General features: G+C 42.9%; 1 protein-coding gene and 1 pseudogene across 2 annotated transcripts in view; one reads left to right on the forward strand and one right to left on the reverse strand.

Annotated features, from left to right (window-relative positions):
- Positions 1-22,706, forward strand: part of ASIP (agouti signaling protein) — a 75,929-nt gene that overhangs the window by 41,439 nt on the left and 11,784 nt on the right. Inside the window, exon 1 of one of the 2 annotated variants that reach the window (XM_055373348.2) lies at positions 6,056-6,143. The exons of the other annotated variant lie outside the window; for it this stretch is intronic. The gene's annotated coding sequence lies outside the window, so the exon portion shown is untranslated. Of the gene's footprint in view, positions 1-6,055; positions 6,144-22,706 lie in introns of those variants that run through there. 2 annotated transcript variants of the gene reach the window in all.
- LOC101129065 (density-regulated protein-like) lies at positions 11,022-11,669 on the reverse strand (annotated as a pseudogene).

Raw genomic sequence — 22,706 nt, forward strand, 5'->3', positions numbered from 1 at the left:
AGCTACAAAGGTAGAAAGTCAGTGATGATTATTGCTCACCAGTCAGGCATATCCCATTCCACCATAGCTACCATCTTGAAGAGCAAGAGCAAAGTGACCGAAGCTGTTAAATAATCTGCTTCAGCCGGGCGCAGTGGCTCACGCCTGTAATCCCAGCACTTTGAGAGGCCGAGGTGGGCAGATCATGAAATCAGGAGTTTGAGACCAGCCTGACCAACATTGTGAAACCCCGTCTCTACTAAAAATACAAAAATTAGCCAGGCGAGGTGGCAGGCACCTGTAATCCCAGCTACTTGGGAGGCTGAGGCAGGACAATCGCTTGAAGCGGGGAGGCGGAGGTTGCAGTGAGCCGAGATCATGCCATTGCACTCCAGCCTGGGTGACACAGCGAGACTCCATCTCAAAAACAAAGAAAAAAGAAGAATCTGCTTCACTGAAGGCAATGAGACTAACAAAAGTTCATGAAGGGTCTATATGGGATATGGAGAAACTTCTAATGACCTAGATTGAAGACCAGGCAACAGAAGTATATCTTTCTTAGCACAATAACAATCATGGCCAAAACAAAAAGCTTGTTTGTGATGTTGTGATGTTGAAAGAAAAGTCTGGCTGGGCATGCTAGCGCATGCTTGTGGCCCCTACTACTCAGGAGGCAGAGGTGGGAGGATTGCTAGAGCCCAGGAAGTCGTGGCTGAAGTGGGCTCATGATAATGCCACTGCACTCCAGCCTGTGTGACAGAGTGAGACTCTGAGAAAGAAGAAAGAAAAAAGAAAGAAAGAAAGAAAGAAAGAAAGAAAGAAAGAAAGAAAGAAAGAAAGAAAGAAATGAAGGAAGGAGGGAAGGAAGGAAGGGGGAGGGAGGGAGGGAAGAAGGAAGGAAGGAGGAGGGAGGGAGGGAAGAATGAAGGAAGGAAGGAAGGAGGAGGGAGGGAGGGAAGAATGAAGGAAGGAAGGAAGGAGGAGGGAGGGAGGGAAGAAGGAAGGAGGAGGGAGGGAGGGAAGAAGGAAGGAAGGAAAGAAGGAAGGAAGGAGAAAGAGAAAAGAGAGAGAGAGAAAAAGAAAGAGAAAGAAAGAAACAGAAAAGGAAGGAAGGAGAGAGAGAAAGAAAGAGAAAGAGAAGGAAGGAAGGAGAAAGAAAGGAAAGGAAAGGAGTGGAAAGGAAAGGAGAGGAAAGGAGAAAGGAGGGAGGGAGGGAGGGAGGGAGGGAAAAGAAAGAAAGAAAGAAAAGGCTAAACCTGACTATGATATTGAATTTACTGCTAGCTCTAGGTGGTTTAAATGATTCAAGAATCATGGCCACGGCTGGGCGCAGTGGCTCACGCCTATAATCCCAGCACTTTGGGAGGCCGAAGCGGGCAGATCACCTGAGGTCAGGAGTTTGAGACCAGCCTGGCCAACATGGTGAAACCCTGTCTCTACTAAAAATACACAAAAAAATTAGCCAGACATGGTGGTGCGTGTCTGTAATCCCAGCTACTTGGGAGGTTGAGGCAGAAGAATCACTTGAACCCGGGAGGTGGACGTTGCAGTGAGCTGAGATCGCACCACTGCACTCCAGCCTGGGCAACAAGAGTGAAAACTCTGTCTCAAAAAAAAAAAAAAAAGAATCATTATTCAGCCTGGCACAGTGGCTCACGTCTGTAATCCTAACACTTTGGGAGTCTGGGGTGGGAGAATTGCCTGAGCCCAGGAGTTTGAAACCAGCCTAGGCAAGATGGCGAGACCCCCCATCTTAAAAATAAATCATTATGCATTATATAATGTGAATATGAGAGAGCAATATGCAAGTGCTGATACGAAGGCAGCTGAAGAATTTTGGGAAACTCTAGATAAGGTGATTGTATTTGCCTGGGAAAATCTTCTTGAGTTTTATAGTTTCAGGTCTTATTAATACACTTAGGTCTATGATTCATTTTGGGTAAGTTTTTGTATATGGTGTTAGGTAAGAGTCTAACTTCATTGTTTTGCATGTAGATATCCAGTTTTCCTAGTACCATTTGTTGAAAAAAACTCTTCTTTCCCCCATTAAATGGCCTTGGCACCTTTGTCAAAAATCATTTGACCACACATGTAAAGGTTTATTTCTGGGCTCTCTATTCTATTCCATTTTTCTACACATTTGTCTTTATGCAAGTACCACACTGTTTTGATTACTGTGGCTTTGTAGTAAGTTTTGAAATCAAGAAGTGTGAGTCCTCCAGCTTTATTCTTTTTCAAGATTATTTTGGCTATTTGGGGTCCTTTGAGATTCCATACAAATTTTAGAATGGGTTTTTTTTTTCTATTTCTGCCAAAAAAACCTCCTAGAGATTTTGTTAGGAATTGTATTGAATCTGTAGATTGCTTATATTTATGTCTTATTTAATTTCTTTCAGCAATGTTCTATAGTTGTCATTGTACACATCTTTCACCCCCTTGGCTATGTTAATTCCTAATTCTTTTGATGCTTTTGTAGATTGAATCATTTTCTTAATTTCCTTTTCAGATTGTTCATTGTTAATATATAGAAATGTAACTGATGTAACTGATATAACTTTGTATCCTGCTACTTTGCTAAACTGATTTATTAGTTCTAACAGTGTTTTGTGGAATCTTTAGGCTTTTCTACATTTAAGATCATATTATCTGTGAACAGAGATCATTTTACTCCTTCCTTTTTAATGCGGATGCCTTTGCTTTCTTTTTCTTGCCTAATTGTTCTAGGTAGAACTTCCAGTACTATTTTGAGTAGAGGTGCTGAAAGCAGGCATCTTTGTCTTGTTCTTGATGTTGGAGGAAAATCTTTCATTCTTTCATCATTGTGTATGATGTTGGCTGTGGGTTTTTCATATATGGCTTTTATTATGTTGAAGCAGTCCTCCCATTCCTAGTTTGCTGAGTGTTTTTTTTATCGTGAAATTATGTTAGAGTTTGTCAAATGCTTTTCCTGCATCAATTGAGATAATCTGATATAGGATTCTTGGTTGACAGTTTTTTTCTTTCAGAACTTTGAATTTGTCAGCCCACAGCCTCTGGCCTCCAAAGTTTCTGATAAGAAATCTGCTAATGATTTTATTGAGGATTTATTGTATGTGATGAGTCGCCATCTCTCTTGCTGCTTCCAAGATTTTCTCTTTGGTTTTGGCTTTCAAAAGTTTGATTATACCGTATCTTTGTGTGGATCTCTTTGAGTTCATCTTACTTGGAGTTCATTGAGCTTCTTGGATGTTTATATTCATATCTTTAATCAAATTTTGGAAGTCTTAATCAATGTTTCTTCAAATATTCTGGGTTTTTTTCTCTCTTCTCCTTCTGGGATGGCTAGACTTCTGAGAGAATGCATATGTTGTTCTGCTTGATGGTGTCCCACATGTCCCTTAGGCAGTGTTTACTTTTCTCCAATCTTATTTATGTTCCTCAGACTCAGTAATTTTCATGGTTCTATCTTCAAGTTCATTGAGTCTCTCTTCTGTCTAATCAAATCTGCCTTTGAATCCCTCTAGTGAATTTTTAAATTTTGGTTATTGTACTAATCAATACTACAAAAAGTTCTTGTACTTTCTGGTTTCTTTTTAGGTTTTCCATATCTCTATTGATATTCCCCTTTTGCTTGTACTTGTTTTTTTCACTCTCCACATCTTCCTTTAGTTCTCTGAGCATCTCTAAGACAATTGTTTTAATATATTTGTCTAGTAGGTCTGCCATGAGGACTTTCAGAGTTTCTGTTGACTTTTTTCCTTTGAATGTGCCATATTTTTTCTTTTCTTTGTATGCCTTGTGATTTTTTGGTTGAAAACTAGACATTTTAGTTTAATAATGTGATAACTCTAGAAACCAGGTTCTCCCCTTTCCTCAGGGTTTACTTTATTTTGTTACTGTTTTTTGTTATTGTTGCTGTTTCTTTTTTATTGTTATAGGCTATCTCTGTGCCAAGGACACTTTGCCATCCAAGCCTTAACCTAGAAGTTGCAAGCCTTCAATAGACTCCATGGCTTTAAAATAGTTACAGATTCTGCCAGTACAAGTTTTGGTTAGGTAAGGAAACAGAATCCTAGAGCTTCCTACTCTGCCATCTTCCCAGAATACTTCCCTGGCTAATTATTTCTAAGGGAATAATTTAAGCCCCCAAAGACACCTGGGCCAAGTCTTTCTCTAGAAACTTGATATCTTTTCTGCTTTCTTTCCCTGCTTTTTCTTTTCCACTTAGTTCCACTCCCATCCCCCATCTCACCACCTAATATCCATCACACTCAGTATGTTCTTCTTCTCCTCCCAACCCCATGTTCAAATACTTTTTTTTTTCTTTTGAGACTGAATTTCACTCTGTTGCCCAGGCTGGAGTGCAGTGGCACAATCTTGGCTCACCGCAACCTCTGCCTCCCAGGTTCAAGCGATTCTCCTGCCTCAGCCTCCCAAGTAGCTGGGACTACAGGCACCTGCCACCACACCTGGCTATTTTTTGTATTGTTAGTAGAGACGGGGTATCACCATGTTGGCCAGGCTCTTCTTGAACTCCTGACCTCAGGTGATCCACCCGCCTCGGCCTCCCCATCAAATTCTTTATCCAAAGCCTTACTTGGTGGGTCATATAATGAACTAAAATTTGGAAAACATTCACATTTGTGGAATGCTTCAGAGTTTTCAAGGCATCTACATTATCTCATTGGATCCTCTTTTCAGCCCAGTGTGGTTGGTAGATGAGATAGCAGTGTTCAGACAGTTTATGTGACTTGTCCAAGATCAGAGAGAAAGTAACAAAGCCTAAACTGGAATCCAGATCTCCTGACTCCCTATTCACTTATCTTTCCAGTTGCCCTTGTCTCTACAAATCACCAAAAGAAATTGGTTCCTAGAAATAAGGATAATGTAGGGGTGTGCCATCCCCTATCCCACTCTTCTGCACCCATCAGCACAAAAACAGACAATGTTTATTGCAGGGCCCCATATTAACCTACTTTCTTCTGCAGAGCCTCTAAGCTCCACATTATCCAGGAAGCAATACATTGTGACTGTTGAAGTCAAAATAAAACATAGCGATGAATCTCTGACTTTAAAGCATTCTATTTTGGAAGCAAGGATTGCAGTTTGAGGCATACACACTAACCAGGTGGTCTTCAGTGTGTCTGAGGAACAGAAAGAAGGTTGGGAGTTTTATTAGAGAAATGTTCTATACTGTTTTGAAAGAAAGCTCATTGGCACTAAAGAATCATCTGGAAAGAAGGGAAAAAAAGAGAAAAAAGAAGCATCTGGGAGCTGGCAAACTCTGATTGGTGAGTGATGGTGGTAGGCAAAACTATTCTTAAAGTCATGTTTCAGCAGCTACTAAACTAGTCTTGGGGTTACAGCAGGCCATTTTAGCAGCTGGGCTTGTGAAAAATTTAATTCATGGAGCAGGTGCTGTGCCCCAAGTGCTTCTTCCCTCCTGGTCCCTATACTCTGATTTAGTTGGGTATGACAAGAATGATCCAGTTTGTGTGATCAGCTTTCACATAACCTTGTAAATCCTAGTTGATCCAAGGAAAACCAACTGAGTAAGGAGAAGAAAAGAACTGCAGCGTCATAGTTTTTGAGTCTGTGTAAGTACAGCCCTTTGACTGAAATCTGAAAATTATGAGACCAATATTCCTGCAAAAAAAGGTCCCAAAGAGATTTTACTAATAAGGTGGGCTGGGCCTCAGCAATCTGCCCATCAAGAGTTTAGCTTCTCCACCAACTACTCCTTAACTCACCTGGAATTTCTGAAACAAGCTGAATTAGACCCTTCTTTGGCAGGACTTGTTTTTCTAGGTTAACTCAATTAGACTGTTTTATTCCGTCTCTTGGGATCCATTCTGAATTAAATTTTCATTAAACTCTGCCTTTGGAGTATCCTTGATGCAACCACTTCCCTTCCAATCCCTTGTAACCTCAATGTCAACATCAATTCCAATTCTAAAGAATTGGGAGAAATATGGGAAGAACAGATCACAAGACTTCTGGCAACTAGAATGAGTATGAAGGCATGACATTTGCTTGGCTGAAAGCAAAGAGATAAGGTGGGGAAGCCAGCTCTGGGAGCTCCTGGGATCTTTAAAAAATCTCAGAGCAACACTATCCAAGGACAGGAAAGACGCTCTGCTCTGGCTACCCTTAGAGGGGCTAACAGAGGCACAGTCACTTGCACCGTAAGTAGGAGGAAACAATTTTATTTTCTTCTGCTGCCTATAGAGATTCTATTTTCTTCTCTAAGTTTAAGTTTTATATGAACTGGGTTGCTAGAGAGCTCCTCTGTAAAATAAAGGATACCCTTTACTTTTGCTTCTTTTGTAAAACCTCTCTTGATCTGCTTGCAGCTGCCTTTCAGCTGATGAAACATTTCCTATTTTCACTGTGGATCTGAAAGAACCTTCCTGCCTGTGAGATGTGGTGAAGTTTGAAATAATTTTGTAGTATGATTGGTTGTTTTCTTGTTCTTGTCTTTGAAGTTATAGATGAGCAAGCAGCAAATCTCCACAGCTGCAAGGTGAAAAAGGAAGTTCCTTGGCCTGGGCTCTTTGCGGGAAAGCATGTGAGTTTAGATGGCAACTTTAATCTGCTTTCAGGAGTGAAGCTGCTGCTATTTTGGAAAGTTTAAAGGACTTAACAGTTATCCCTCCTTTCTTGGAAAGTTAAACAGATTTTTTTGGTTCACTTTTGTGGGTCAGAGTAGTTAAGAGGAGTTCAGTGTGAAGAAAGCAGTTGATCTTTTGCTAACTAGTGGCTTCTTCTTTCTCTTCACTCTGTGCCTTTTCCATTGCCTAGCAGTAAACGAATAAATAAATATATCTATATGTATATCTAAGAAAGAAGTACTCCTAAATATCGACCCTGACCCCAAAGTCACACTTTAGTGCTTCTTTAAATGTCTTCAGAAAGTTGCTTGTGGTTTCAGATTTCTAATAACTCTTACAGAGCAGAATTTAGGATTTAGGGATCAGTCTGCACGTGTAGCATTTGTTCATTTCATATTTATTAGAGATGAAACAGATGACCAAAATTCCATTTATTGCAGACTCTCCTTTTCCTTTGTAAATGTTTGACTTTTCTGAATGGATATCCATATTCACACATTTTAATGCCCATTAAAGGAAGCTCAGGTTAATGTTTTCAATTGTAGGTGAGTTCGCTCTGCTTCAGTGATATGGAACATTTTGTTCTGCTGTTTCCATTGGAGGAGATTAAAGAGGCTAAATGGGATGGCATAGTGAAGTCATTTTTGGTTTCCTTTTTAAAATTTTTATTTTATTTTATTTTATTTTATTTTATTTATTTATTTATTTTTGAGACGGAGTCTCACTGTCACCCAGGCTGGAGTGCAATGGCATGATCTTGGCTCACTGCAACCTCTGCCTCCTGAGTTCAAATGATTCTCCCACCTCAGGCTCCTGAGTAGCTGGGACAACAGGCACACACCACCACGCCTGGCTAATTTTTGTATTTTTAGTAGAGACAGGGTTCCACTATGTTGGCCAGGCTAGTCTCAAACTCCTGGCCTCAGGTGATCTGCCCACCTCAGCCTCCCAAAGTGCTGGGATTACAGGCGTGAGCCACAGCACCCAGCCAGTCATTTTGGGTTTTCTTTGGTTATTTTGGATGCCTTACTGGGACCCACTCAAAAAACAAACAAACAACAAAACAAAACAAAATGAAAAACACTTTCGTAAATGTCTCTCTCAAAACCTTTTCTACTTTCTCCAAATAGAACTAATGCATACATATTCTTAAGATTTGCTCAGCTATATCTCCTTGGTTCTGACTTAATCCTCTTCTGCAGAAAATTTCATCTCACATCAAAGCCTCTTCCCTCCTTCTGCTGTAAAGTTGTTGAGAGCTGTCACAGACTATCAGCTCAGCTTCAGCTATGCTTAATGAGTGATTGTGCAGAAGGCACCCCAGGTAAAGGAATTCAGAAATCAAAAGACATGATTACTGAGAAGGAGAAAAGGCAGAGAAGTGATTTCTGGAGAGCATAAACAAAACCAATATAGTACCCACTAAGGTCTTTGTTGAGTAATGATAGATAAAACAGCCTAAAGGGAATGATGTCAGGAGATCTAAAACAATCATTTAGCATCGCCTATCAGCATTGTGTTCCTTGTACACTGTGGGAATGAACATCTGGGAAGCCTGGACTCTGACCCCTGTTTCAGTGGAACAGGGAGACAGATTTCACACTGACAAACAGCTGCCTGAAGGAGTCTTGTCCTTTTGTCCCTTGAGAAGGGACACAGCCTCAAATCTTCTCTCAAATTCTAACTCAGGACCCCTCAGGCAGTCTGGGCCTGCCATATGGTTCTTGGTCTCAAAGAAGAGTTCTGAAGCAGGTTGTCTACAGAAGATTCAAACCACCCATTAAAATATTATTCAATTTGGCATCTGTTAGGCATAACAATTAGACTAGCCAATTCAGTCACAATAGTGAAATCGGTATGTGTATGTAGATAACAGCCCAAGAGATCAAATAATTTTAGTGTTGTTAAGAAAAAATTATTCTGAATTTTTTTTTACACAAGGACAATTTTAATCCTGCATTTTCCTGTGGTAACATCCACTGCTGGCTAGCTATGGATTGAAACTGCATTTGCTAAGAACTGTGGAGCACGTGTTGATACAGGCACACAGACATCTGCCAGCACCAACAGAATACATATGTAACACATACCAGATAGTCTCGATGGATAAATTTGCTCCACCAGTAATTCTATGTAGTAAAATTCACAGTTAATGCAGAATTTCATTTTTTAATTTTACATCTTTCTAATACTTTACATTTTTCTAATACTGTATTTTAAAAAAAAAAAAATTATCTCACCGGGCGTGGTGGCTCACGCCTGTAATCCCAGCACTTTGGAAGGCCGAGGCGGGTGGATCATGAAGTCAGGAGATCGAGACCATCCTGGCTAACACGATGAAACCCCGTCTCTACTAAAAATACAAAAAAATTAACTGGGCGTGGTGGCGGGCGCCTGTAGTCCCAGCTACTCTGGAGGCTGAGGCAGGAGAATGGCGTGAACCCGGGAAGCGGAGCTTGCAGTGAGCCGAGATTGCGCCACTGCACTCCAGCCTGGGCAACAGAGTGAGACTCCATCTCAAAACAAACAAACAAACAAACAAAAAAACTCTCATTCAAGATCGTAATTTGCATGACAATAAACAATGGTTTTGTGGGCTCTAAGTTTCTTAGAAGTGTCCGCAGCAATTTAGAACAAACAACGCAAGTATTCCTTCCAATTTGCAGCATCTGATTTAAAGTTTAAATTCATCTAATGCATCATTAAAACTGTCATTTTTACTTCTCTTGTCATTAAAACTTCTCTTGTGAGAAGACATGTTTCAATTGCTATTTCCAGGACTATATCTTGAGCATGGGTGTACAGTATTTTTCATTGGTTAGCAGAATTTTACTCACATAATTTATAGCCAGAATAAGAACCTCTAGCCTCTCTGAATGGCCTTCCACTCAGAACAATGATAATGATTAATGTCTAAAATGTGTCTGAGGTGCCCGCCTTTGACATTACCAAACATGTTTCCAAGTAATCTTAGAAAATATGATTCTTTAAACATATGCATGATATTCTACCACACAATGTGCCATCACTTGTTTAATCATTTTCCAATTGTTCATTTGTAACATTTGCAATTTTTCATTATAAATAATATTGTGATGAATACTTTCATCCATAAGTTTTACGCAAGGCTGGTTATTTCTTCTAATGTCTTCTAATGTCAAAGAAGTGGCTTACTGGTTCAAACAGTGCACATTCATGGTTTTAAGGCTTTTAGCATACTTTATCAAATAATCTCCAGAATAGCTCGAACAACTCCTACCAACAGTATGTTATTGTGCCCGTAGGGTGGACTTTGTAACAACAAAGCAAATTCAACCACAAATTTATTAGATTCACACCCATCTCAAAACTGTCACATCAATGAAGCAAGGAGACGTATTACTGGTTAGGAAGCCAAATTCAAATTATTTTTAAAAATCACTCAGCTTTAGATCAGTCAAATAATCAACAAAAATGCTCCACATAAAAAGTCTACCAGGTTTTTCAAAAAATAAAGTTAAAAAGAGAGAAAGAGAGAGTCAGGCCGGGCACAGTGGCTCATGCCGGTAATCCCAGCACTTTGGAAGGCCAAGGTGGGCAAATCACGAGGTCAGGAGTTCGAGACCAGCCTGGCAAACATGATGAAACCCCGTCGCTACTAAAAATACAAAAATTAGCTGGGCGTGGTGGCGGGCGCCTGTAATCCCAGCTACTCAGGAGACTGAGGCAGGAGAATCGCTTGAACCTGGGAGGCGGAGGTGGCAGGGAGCTGAGATCACACCATTGCACTCGAGCCTGGGCGACAGTGCGAGACTCTGTCTCAAAAAAAAAAAAAAAGAGAGAGAGACAAAGAGAAAGTCAGTACCAAATGACCAAATTTTATTTTATTTTTTTAGACAGAGTCTCACTCTGTCACCCAGGTTGGAGTGCAATGGCAGATCTCGGCTCACTGCAACCTCCGCCTCCCGGGTTCCAGCGATTCTCAGGCCTCAGCCTCCTGAGTAGCTGGGACTACAGGTGTGCACCACCATGCCTGGCTAAATTTTGTAATTTTTTTGGTAGAGACGGTGTTTCACCATATTGGCCAGGCTGGTCTCGAACTCCTGACCTCATGATCCGCCCGCCTTGGCCTCCCAAAGTGCTGGGATTACAGGCGTGAGCCACCACGCCCAGCAAATGACCAAAATTTTTTATTTGACTAAATTCTATTCATGCATGAGCATGACAGTCTCCCTGTTTATTTGACTTTGGCAATTAAAAAAACAAGCAACCTTGTACAGAACAGTGAAAATGCCAAGGACGAGGGCAGTCTACAGTTTTATATATATATATTCTATATATATATAAAATATATATTTTATTTATATATTTATTTATATATTTAATGGCCTGAACTGAGAGTTGATATGGCCAAAGGGAGATCTACAGTATATATATATACATATGTATATATACATATGTATATATAAAGGCCTCTCTCCCTTTGGCCGTATCAACTCTCAGTTCAGGCCATTAAATACAGACAAATTTTCAAATTCACTTCTTTACTTCTCCAAGATCTTCGATGCTGTCATCATCTACTTCTGGCCATTTTTCTGAATGACATGAATTATGTCATCTGTAAAGTCTCCCCGAATAATTTCATCCTCCCCATTACTGAGGCAGCACAGGAGAATTTTTGAGCAAAAATCTTTGTGCTTCTTTAAGATCAATTTCAAAAGTTGCAAGGCCACACACTCTTGTCACATATTTCTTCTTTGCTCTAGGAATTTTGGCCTTAGTAACCTTTTGTGGTATGGTCTTCTTTTTTTGTTTTATTTGGCCTCTTCCACCTCTCTTCTGTTTTTTCTTCTCCTCTTCTTCCCCTGCTGTTCCTTGACCCTCACTAATTCCAGCTTCTTGTTTGGGTGAATTTTCTACAGTAAATTTTGCAAGTTCATTTAGAAAATTCTTCTCTAACCATTGTCTACAATGAGCAACATCAGGCATATATTCACAGTACTCTGTTGGTAATGAACAGACTCCACAATAAAGGACTCGAAGTGGGTAATTGGCATCTAACTTGGCACTGTTCCTTGGGTCTCCTTTGCAATCAGCCCCACTGGATTCAGAAATCTCAGCTCACTGCAACCTCTGCCTCCGGGCTCAAGCAATCCTCCCACCTCAGCCTCCTAGGACCACAGGCACATGCCACCATGCCTGACTAATTTTTTGTATTTTTGGTAGAGATGGGGTTTCGCCATGTTGCCCAGGCTGGTCTTGAACTCCTGACCTCAAGTGATCTGCCCACCTCAGCCTCCCAAAGTGCTGGGATTACAGGCGTGAGCCCCCGTGCCGGGCCTTCATCTTTTATATTTTTTAAAATTGCAGATAAACTTGAAGCTCCCTTTACTGATTAACTCCAATTCCCACAACTCTTCTATTTATTTCTTTTCCTCTGTACTTTTCTCCTCCCTCCTTTCCTTTTCTGCCTGTTTTATACTCCTCCCTTTAATTTAAAAATCTAGTGAGTTTAACATTTTATGTTTTTAGTTTTTTTTGTTTTAGTTGTCGTTGTTGTTGGTTTTTGTTTTGTTTTTTGTTTTTTGTTTTTTTTTTAGACAGGGTCTCACTCTATCACCCAGGCTGGAGTGCAGTGGCATGATCATGGCTCACCACAGCCTCAACCTCCCAGGCTTAGGTGATCCACCTGCCTCATGCTTTCAAGTAGCTGGGACTACAGGCATGAGCCAATGTAGCCCGTTGTGTTTAACATTGTATATGCCTCTCTCCTAAATAGCTATTTTTAGAAAAGACTGATTTAAATTGATATTTGCCTCACATGGTCCTCAATTGAAACAGGTTTCCATCTTATTACGAAAGCTATGATTATTACATTATATGATGCTTTTTTTTTTTTTTTTTTGAGACAGAGTCTCCTTCTGTTGCCCAGGCTGGAGTGCAATGGTGTGATCTCGGCTCACTGCAACCTCCGCCTCCCAGGTTCAAGCGATTCTCCTGCCTCAGCCTCCTGAGTAGCTGGGATTACAGGCACATGCCACCACGCCCAGCTAATTTTTGTATTTTTGTAGAGACAAGGTTTCATCATGTTAATCAGGCTGTCTTGAATTCCTGACCTCGTGATCCACCCACCTCAGCCTCCCAAAGTGCTAGGACTACAGGCATGAGTCACTGCACCCTGCCGATGCTTTTTCTTATATGACTTTTTTTTTGAGACATGGTCTCACTCTGTTCCCCAAACTGGAATGCAGTGGCACAAACACAGCTCACTGCAGCCTTGATCTCCTAGACTCAAGTGATCCTCCTGCCTCAGCCTCCCAAGATAGCTGAAACTACCATGCCCAGCTAATTTTTTAAATTTTTGTGGAGATGAGGTCTTGCCATGTTGCCCAGGCTGGTCTCAAACTCCTGGTCTCAAGAAATCTTCCTGACTCCACCTGCCAAAGTGCTGGGATTACAGGCATGAGCCATGGTGCCCTGTCTTGTATGACTTTTAAATTGCCCCTGAAGGCCGGGCGCAGTGGCACATGCGTGTAATCCCAGCACTTTGGAAGGCCAAGGAGGGCAGATCGCCTGAGATCAAGAGTTCGAGACCAGCCTGGCCAACATGGTGAAACACTGTCGCTACTAAAAATAGAAAAATTAGCCTGGCATGGTGATGGGCGCCTGTAATCCCAGCTACTCAGGAGGCTGAGGCAGAAGAATCGCTTGAACCCGGGAGGTGAAGGTTGCAGTGAGCCAAGATCGCACCACTGCACTCGAGCCTGGTGACAGAGCAAGACTCCATCTAAAAAAAAAAAATTGCCTCTGAAGGTATGTCTAGAATTCAAAGATATTTTAAGCTACTTGCAGCATTAGAATGAACTTATGACATCTCAATATTACAACTTTGGGGAAAAACATTCTACTGACTGTCTCAATTCTGGTTATATTAGCTAAAAACTAAAACCACTTTTAAGTTATAAAAATCCCATTACTTAGGCCACAGCTCATTTTCAGTCAAAAACATTATTATTCTTACCAGAGTTAGCTGGAAATCATTGTCTATTTTCAGAGGTCAGATTTATTCTCAGAGGGCAAATCCTCACCATAAAAGAAATATTCAGGTCAGGCACGATGGCTCACGCTTGTAATTCCAGCACTTTGGGAGGCCGAGGAGGGAGTGTCTCTTGAGCCCAGGAGTTTGAGACCAGCCTGGGCAACATTGTGAGACCTCACCTCTACTAAAAATATAATTGGCCTGGCGTGGTGGCTCACACCTGTAGTCTCAGCTCCTTGGGGAGGCTGAGGTGGGAGGATTGCTTGAGCCCAGGAGGTCAAGGCTGCAGTGAGCTATGATCTTGCCATTGCCTTCCAGCCTGGGTGACAGAGCAAGGCCCTATCTATAAAAACAGAAAGAAAGAAATATTCAGCAGAATATGTTGTAGCCTCTCTGAAGGGGATGCCACTCATTTGGAATAACAGAAAGTCAACGTTAGAAGAGAACTTAAAAATCTAATAATTCATCAGCCTGGGCAACATGGTAAAACCCCATCTCTACCAAAAATACAAAAAAAAAAAAAAATTAGCCAGGTGTGGTGGCACATGCCTGTAGTCCCAGCTACTAGGGAGGCTGAGGTGGGAGAATTGCTTGAACCCTGAAAGCAGAGGTTACAATGAGCTGACATGGCACCACTGCACTCCAGCCTGGGTGACAGAGTGAGACCCTGTCTCGAAAAAAAAAAATCTAATAATGCGAATTTTTTCTCATACAGGTGAAGAAAAAGTTATCCATAGAGAGAAAGTAACTTGCCAGAAGTCACACAGGGAGCTAGTGGCAGGGCTGGGACCAGAACCCAGGTTTTTACATGCTGGTTCATTCTTTGACTCCCCAAACCCATTCCCATCCCCCGCCCCCAATCCCCTATCTCCTCGCCTCCACTGAGATATCCGATGCCCAGATCCCTGGTTAGACAGCTGAAGGTGATGTCTATAAGCAGTCTCATTATTATATGACTTACTGCTGAAACTTTACTGAGTGTAATGTAATGTTTCCCCTAATCCGCAAACTTCTTCATAACCACTGTGTCATATGATCAGTGTCAACTTTCTCAATCTTGTAACCACAGCTGGCTTCATGAGCATGCAGCTTGTGTAGCTGCACCAGGCCTCGTGCTTAAAGGGCCAATGGCTTGGTTTAATGCTCTCCTGTCACCATCTCTTAATTTTTTAACAAGGGGTCCTACATTTCATTTTTCACAGGGCCTGGCAAATTGTGCCTCAACTCTAACACTTCCCCCTCCTCCTTTTGTTAGTTACTTGTCTCTCTTCCCTGAAGCACTGAAAGCCATTTAAAGGGTAGGGCATCCGTTATTCACATATGCAGAACATAAAGCAACTTGATTCAGTTTTTCAGGGCCAGAGAACCCATTATGGACCCAGAGAAAGCTATGGACCCTCTCCCCTGAAAAATCACATATGCACAGTGTTTCACAGACAATTTCAAGGTCAAGAATTCCCTCTTGCTCTATCACTTCCCTTTCTTACCAAGTATATGCTTTTTTCCAAAAGCCTGATCAAAGGAAAGCCTGCCTTCATCTTAACTAACCTGAATGAGTCTGCTGAAGTCTGCAGTTGCTCCTCCATGCTGGGGTCCAGCTGATACTTCTTGATCTGTGTTCACTGTCCTTCACAGGGATGAGCTTCACCCAGAACCCCCAGGTCTCTGGCCATTGGTGCTTGGCAGGGCTGGTGGAAGCCACTATTATGACTAACTGAGCCCAGTCACCTCCCCTCCAATGCCAGCTTGCTGGCTACCCAGACACTCTGGCTGCCTTGACTAGTGCCACTAGCAAAGCCCAGGGCAGGCTGTCAGAGTTGTGCCTCATGAACACCTAGTATGGTCAGCAGCTGACACTGTTCACTGTCTTCAAGAAGACTACTTAAACAAACAAACAAAAAATACTAAAACAATGCTAAAATAAAAATTAAAAGGGGAGCCAGGTGCAGTGGTGCCCCTATAGTCCTAGCTACTTGAGTGGCTGAGGCAGGAGGATCACCTAAGGCCAGGAGTTTCAGGCCAGCCTGGGCAACACAGTAAGACCACATCTCAAAAAAATTAAAAAGGCCGAGCGCGGTGGCTCACGCCTGTAATCCCAGCACTTTGGGAGGCTGAGGCGGGCGGATCACCTGAGATCAGGAGTTTGAGACCAGCCTGGTCAACATGGTGAAACCCGATCTCTACTAAAAGTACAAAATTAGCCGGGCGTAGTGGTGCATGCCTGTAATCCCAGCTACTCAGGAGGCTGAGATGGGAGAATCGCTTGAACCCAGGAGGTGGAGGTGCCTTTGCCTCTTCTTCCATTCTCATCTCTCACTACACCTCTGTCTCAGTAGGTACTTAGCCATGCCACATGACTGGGAGACTGTAGTCCTTTCCTTTGCTGTGGGGAACAAGGCCTTATCCCTGAAGGATTAAGATACAATACTCTCCCCAGTGCTGTCGCTAAGGGGATGCCCTCAGTGCACACTCAGGACGCTGAGTGTACCCTACTCAGGGATGATCTCAACATTGTTGTCTCTTATATTCCCTCAAGCAGAGATCTTGCACATTAGCATACATGTGTGCACGCACGTCAACAAGACTCCTGGGTTACATCAACCAATTGCACTGGACCTGTACAAACCCTCGTTGCTGTTACTACTCATGAGGAACACACTCACTGCTATTAATACAATTGCAGTGGGCTTGTACAAACTTTCCATGACTTTCCATGCCCTCTTTTCCATAGCTTAGTCAGATTCAGTCACATTTATGCATTTGTAAATTCTTCAGCTCTTAAGGAAGCATAATAAGTGACCCTTATAAATCTTTCTCTGTGTAACTTTTTTTTTTTGAGACGGAGTCCCGCTCTGTCGCCCAGGCTGGAGTGCAGTGGCGTGATGTCGGCTCACTGCAACCTCCACCTCCCCGGTTCACACCATTCTCCTGCCTCAGCCTCCCAGGTAGCTGGGACTACAGGTGCCCGCCACCACGCCCGGCTGATTTTTTTTTTTGTATTTTTTAATAGAGACGGGGTTTTACCGTGTTAGCCAGGATGGTCTTGATCTCCTGACCTCGTGATCTGTCCGCCTCGGCCTCCCAAAGTGCTGGGATTACAGGCATGAGCCACCGCGCCTGACCTTCTCTGTGTAACTATTTAAGCTGCCCAATGGCACAATGACAGGGAGGCAAGAATTGGAAATGAGGAATTTGCTATGTTCTGAATGTTTATGCCCTCTCAGATTCAGATGTTGAAATCCTGACTGCCAAGGTGATAGTGTAAGGAGGTGGGGTCTTTTGGAGGTGACTAGGTCATGGTGGCAGAGCCCTCATGAATGAGACTAGTGCCTTTACAAAAGAGGCCCAAGGGAAAGCCCTTCCACCTTGTGAGATTAGAGAGATGATGGCTGTCTATGAAGAAATAGGCCCTCACTAGATATTGAATCTGCCTGCACCTTGATCTTGGACTTCCCAGCCTCCACAACCATGAGAAATAAATTTCCGTTGTTTAGAAACCACCCAGTCTATGATATTTTGTTATAGTCACCTAAACAGACTAAGACAGGATTCATAGAATTTAAGGATAGAAGGTAGATTCTTTCATTCATTTAACAAATTTTTGTCAAGTTTCCACTCTGTGCCTCAGACTCTATAGTGAGTCATATAGTCCTATCCTCTTATGAAGGGGGCCTGCCCCTCCACACCTGTGGGTATTTCTCGTCAGGTGGGACGAGAGACTGAGAAAAGAAATAAGACACAGAGACAAAGTATAGAGAAAGAACAGTGGGCCCAGGAGACCAGCACTCAGTATACAGAGGACCCGCACTGGTGCCGGTCTCTGAGTTCCCTCAGTATTTATTGATTATTATTTTTACTATTTTAGTGAGGGGAGTGTAGCAGGGCAACAGGTGGGGAGAAGGTCAGCAGGGAAACATGTGAGCAAAGGAATTAGTATCATGAGTAAGTTCAAGGAAAGGTACTGTGCCTGGATGTGCACGTAGGCTAGATTTATGTTTTTCTTTACGCAAACATCTCAGTGTAGCAAAGAGTAACAGAGCAGTATTGTTGTCAGTATATCTCCCCTCTAGCCACAGGGCGGTTTTCTCCTATCTTAGAATAAAATGAATGGGAATGGTCGGCTGTACACTGAGACATTCCATTCCCAGGGAGGAGCAGGAGACAGATGCCTTCCTCTCATCTCAACTGCAAAGAGGCCTCCCTCTTTCACTACTCCCCCTCAGCACAGACCCTTTATGGGTGTCGGGTTGGGGGATGGTAAGGTCTTTCCTTTCCCACGAGGCCATCTCTCAGGCTGTCTCAGTGGGGGGAAACCTTGGACAATACCCAGGCTTTCTTGGGCAGAGGTCCCTGCAGACATTGTGTCCAGTGCATTGTGTCCCTGGTTAATCGAGAATGGAGAATGGCGATGACTTTTACCAGGCATACTGCCTGCAAACATATTAACAAGGCACATCCTGCACAGCCCTAAATCCATTAAACTTTGATTCAATACAGCACGTTTCTGTGAGCACAGGGTTGGGACTAAAGTTACAGGTTAACAGCATCTCAAAGCAGAAACAATTTTTCTTAGTACAGATCAAAATGGAGTTTTTTATGTCTTCCTTTTCTACATAGACACAGTAACAACCTGATCTCTCTTTCTCTTTTTTTTTTTTTTTTTTTTTAGACGAAGTCTCGCTCTGTTGCCCAGGCTGGAGTGCAGTGGCTCACTCAGCTCACTGCAAGCTCTGCCTCTTGGGTTCACACCATTCTCCTGCCTCAGCCTCCCGAGTAGCTGGGACTACAGGTGTCTGCCACCAAGCCCACCTAATTTTTTTGTATTTTTAGTAGAGACGGGGTTTCATCATGTTAGCCAGGATGGTCTTGATCTCCTGACCTCATGATCCGCCTGCCTCAGCCTCCCAAAGTGCTGGGATTACGGGCGTGAGCCACCGCACCCAGCCTGATCTCTCTTTCTTTTCCCTACGCTCTTATTTTTATTTTACTTATTTATTTATTTATTTTTTAGAGACAGAGTCTTGCTCCGTTGCCCAGGCCGGAGTGCAATGGCACAATCTCAGCTTACTGCAACCTCCGCCTCCCGGTTCAAGCGATTCTTGTGCTTCAGCCTCCCAAGTAGCTGGGATTATAGGCATGCACCACCAAGCCTGGCTAATTTTTGTATTTTTAGTAGAGACGAGTTTCACCATGTTGGCCACGCTGGTCTCAAACTCCTGGCCTCAAGTGATGCACCCACCTCAGCCTCCCAAAGTGCTGGGCTTATAGGCGTGAGTGCCGGGCCGTTAAAACTGAGAAAGCTGAGACCCAGGTGGACCTAGGGTCAGGCAGCCATTTAAATGACAGGTTCATCCAAGTGATCTGACTCGTGTGTCTGGATCCTTCTTTTTATCCACCATGCTGAAGAGAAACTCATCTTAAGTCCTAAATACAGATGATGAATTTAAAAGGAGAACTGTCATCAGAGATATCACACATCAAATAACAGTCTTCATCACTGTAGAGTGGAAAGACAGTTGAGAAACCCAGTTACACAGCTACTCATTGCTGTCAGCATTATTGTCCTGTTTTTTTGTTTTGTTTTGTTTCGTTTTTTTTTTTTTTTGAGACAGAGTCTAACTCTGTCACCCAGCCTGCAGTGCAGTGGCACAATCTTTGCTCACTGCAACCTCTGCCTCCTGGATTCAAGTGATGCTTCTACCTCAGCCTCCCAAGTAGTTGGGATTACAGGGATGCGCCACCACGCCCAGCTAATTTTTGTATTTTTAGTAGAGACGAGCTATCACCATGTTGGTCAGGCTGGTCTCGAACTCCTGACCTCAGGTGATCCACCTGCCTCGGCCTCCCAAAGTGCTGGGATTATAGGCGTGAGCCACAGGGCACGGCCTAGCATTATTGTCCTGTATTAATAGCAGGGAGTGTGTTTCTCTAATGAGTAATAACAGCAACAAGGTCTGTACAGATCCAAAAACCTTTACCTGTAATTGCAAAATCCCAACACCCTGAAAAGTATAAGGTTTTGTTCCCCCTTTGGCAACTCATTTGGCAGCAAAATCTGAACTTACCTGAAGACATTTGGCAACAAAACCTGTCCTGAATTGATGTGAATCAATTCATAGTCTGTATTCATCCTGCCTATTATGAAGATCCATGCCTTTTTGCTATAGAAGCATTAATATTTTCATTATAGGGTTCTCCCAGACCCCTTATATGTGGTTTAACATAATATATGGATGATACTATTTTTCTAACGTTCACAAAGTTCTGAATTCTAAAAAACATCTGACCCCAAGAGTCCTAATACAACTAAAGATTATGGACCTGTATTACATTTAGAATATACATATCCCTCCAGAATTGAGGTAAGGAATACTGGTCTTTAACTCTCTCCCTATTATACCCAAATAAGATTTACTCCACTGAGACTTTACCAATCCAAGACTCAGTCCAATTGTATGGTTCTACCAGGAGAACTGTTTTGCTGGGGGTTGGTCTGTTTGTCTTAAACTAACCCCCAGGATTCACTTGTCCTGAGTTAGGCTGGGGATTTGACCTGGTGAGATCTCTTGCCTACCCATTGTGCAGTGACTAGTGTTTACATTAGGCTTGTGGCTGCTCTGATGGTGAACTGAGCTTGTACCTACATTATGAAGTGTTCAGAGCAAGTGATCATTGTGGACTTTGGCCAGTCCATGGACATCCAGTCCCATGGATATTGGCCTCTGGTCATGAGCTGTCCCACTACCCCCTGGATTTGTGAATATTGAACTGGACTGTTGATTCAGCCCCCTCGTTCTCAATCCTGTTCCTGGGTCTAAGTTAATCTTCCCCAAACTCCTGCCACCTTTTTCTTTCTTCCTTTCTTTTCTTTTTTGGTATGATCACAGCTCACTGGAGCCTCAAGCTCCCAGGTTCAAGCAATCCTCCCTCCCACCTCACCCTCCCAAGAGGCTGGGACCACAGGTGTGTACTATCACACATGTGGGTGGCAAGCCACGCAGGTGCCAAGGCAAGAGACCGAGGGCACAAGCTGCTCCAGTATAATAAAGAAAATATATAGAATAAGAATAGTTATACTAGAAATAGATTATAGATGTGATTACTTATGAATATCATTAATCATTAGTTTGTAGCATTACTCTTTATTCCCATATTATAATAATCTTTGTTCTACAATTATAACCTAGGAAAAACCAGGCCATACAGAGATAGGAGCTGAAGGGACACGGTGAGAAAGTGACCAGAAGACAAGAGTGTGAGCCCTCTGTTACGCCCGGACAGGGCCACTAGAGGGCTTCCTGGTCTAGCAGTAACGCCAACACCTGGGAAGGCACCCATTACCTAGTGGACCTTGGTCTAGTGGTAGCATCAGTGCCGGGGAAGGCACCGGTTACTTAGCAGACCGAGAAAGGGAGTCTCCCTTTCCCAGGGGGAGTTAGAGAAGACTGCTCCACCACCTCTTGTGGAAGGCCTGACATCAGTCAGGCCCACCCGCAGCCTCCGGAGGCCTGACCATCTCCCTGTGATGCTGTGTTTCAGCGGTCACGCTCCTGGTCCGCTTTCATGTTCCACCCCCTACACCTGGCTCCACCTTCTAGAGACCGGTAGCAGAATTAGTAAAAGTACTAAAGTCTTTGAAATGCATAGAAGAAATAATGGCATAAGCTGTCCTCTCTCTCCGCCTCGGCTGCCAAACAGGGAAGGGCCTCCTGTCTGGTGGACACGTGACTTGTGTAACCTTATCTATCACTGGAGATGGCTCACACTCCTTACCCTGCCCCCTTGTCTTGTATCCAATAAATAACAGCACAGCCAGGCATTCGGGGCCATTACTGGTCTCTGTGCCTTGGTGGTAGTGGTCCCCCGGACCCAGCTGTGTTTTATTCTGTCTCTTTGTCTTGTGTCTTTATTTCTACGATCTCTCGTCTCCACACATGAGGAGAAAAAACCCACAGACCCAGCAGGGCTGGACCCTATAACACCCGGCTAATTTTTAAAAAATTTTTTGTAGAGATGAGGTCTCTCTGTGTTGCCAGGCTGGTCTCAAATTCCTAAGATCAAGGAATCCTCCCCCTGTGGCTTCCTCCAGTGCTGGGATTATAGGCATGAGCCACCATGCCTGGCCTCTTTTTCTAACTCAGATTTTCTGGCCACTCTCACTTCTTTGTAGAAATTCCCATTACAGTTTTTGGCCCATGAGTATATTATTTATGGTAAGGAAAACCCAAAGACACAAAATAACTACACGTACCGCCTCCTAATTTATAACATGCCTCTTGTAACTTGCCTTAATCGAGCTCATTTGTTTTTGTTTTTGAGATAGAGTCTCACTCTGTTGCCCAGGCTGGGTAACAGTGCAGTGGTACAATCACAGCTCACTGTAGCCTCAACTTCCTGGGGTCAGGTGATTCTCCCACCTCAGCCACCCGAGTAGCTGGGAACACAGTCTTGTGCCGCCACTCCCTGCTAAGAGCCTTTTGTTAATCAGAGCTTCCCACCACATTCCACCACATCTCCATCCTTTACTTTCCTTGTTTTTTAAAGTTGAATTTCTTTCTTTCTTTTTCTTTCTTTCTCTCTCTCTTTCTTTCTCTTTTTTTTTTTTTTTTTTTTTTTGTTTGTTTTTTGAGACAGTTTCCCTCTTTCACCCAGGCTGGAGTGAAGTGGTACGATCTCAGCTCACTGCAACTTCCTCCCCCTGCGTTTCAGGCGATTCTCCTGCCTCAGCCTCCTGAGTAGGTGGATTTATAGGCACCTACTCAGGAGGCCACCACCTGGTTAATTTTTGTATTTTTAGTAGAAACGGGGTTTTGCCATGTTGGCCAGGTCGAACTCCTGACCCCAGGTGATCCATTCGCTTCAGCCTCCCAAAGTGCTGGGATTATAGGCGTGAGCAGCCGGCCCAGCCGGGTTGAATTTATTTCTAATTTGCCTTCCTAATTAATACCCATTAAAGCTAGATGCTGTTATTTGAAAAATGGTCTTTTTAGCAACAATCAGAGGCTAAAAATTAAAAACAATATTGCTTTTGGAAGAGATCAATGATACAGAATAAAAATTTTAAATATATATTTAATTTTATGTAACTAAAATATTATCTAGTTTACAAATATCTCATA

The sequence above is a fragment of the Gorilla gorilla genome, chromosome 21 (genome assembly GCF_029281585.2).
Source record: "Gorilla gorilla gorilla isolate KB3781 chromosome 21, NHGRI_mGorGor1-v2.1_pri, whole genome shotgun sequence".
Classification (NCBI taxonomy): Eukaryota; Metazoa; Chordata; class Mammalia; order Primates; family Hominidae; genus Gorilla; species Gorilla gorilla.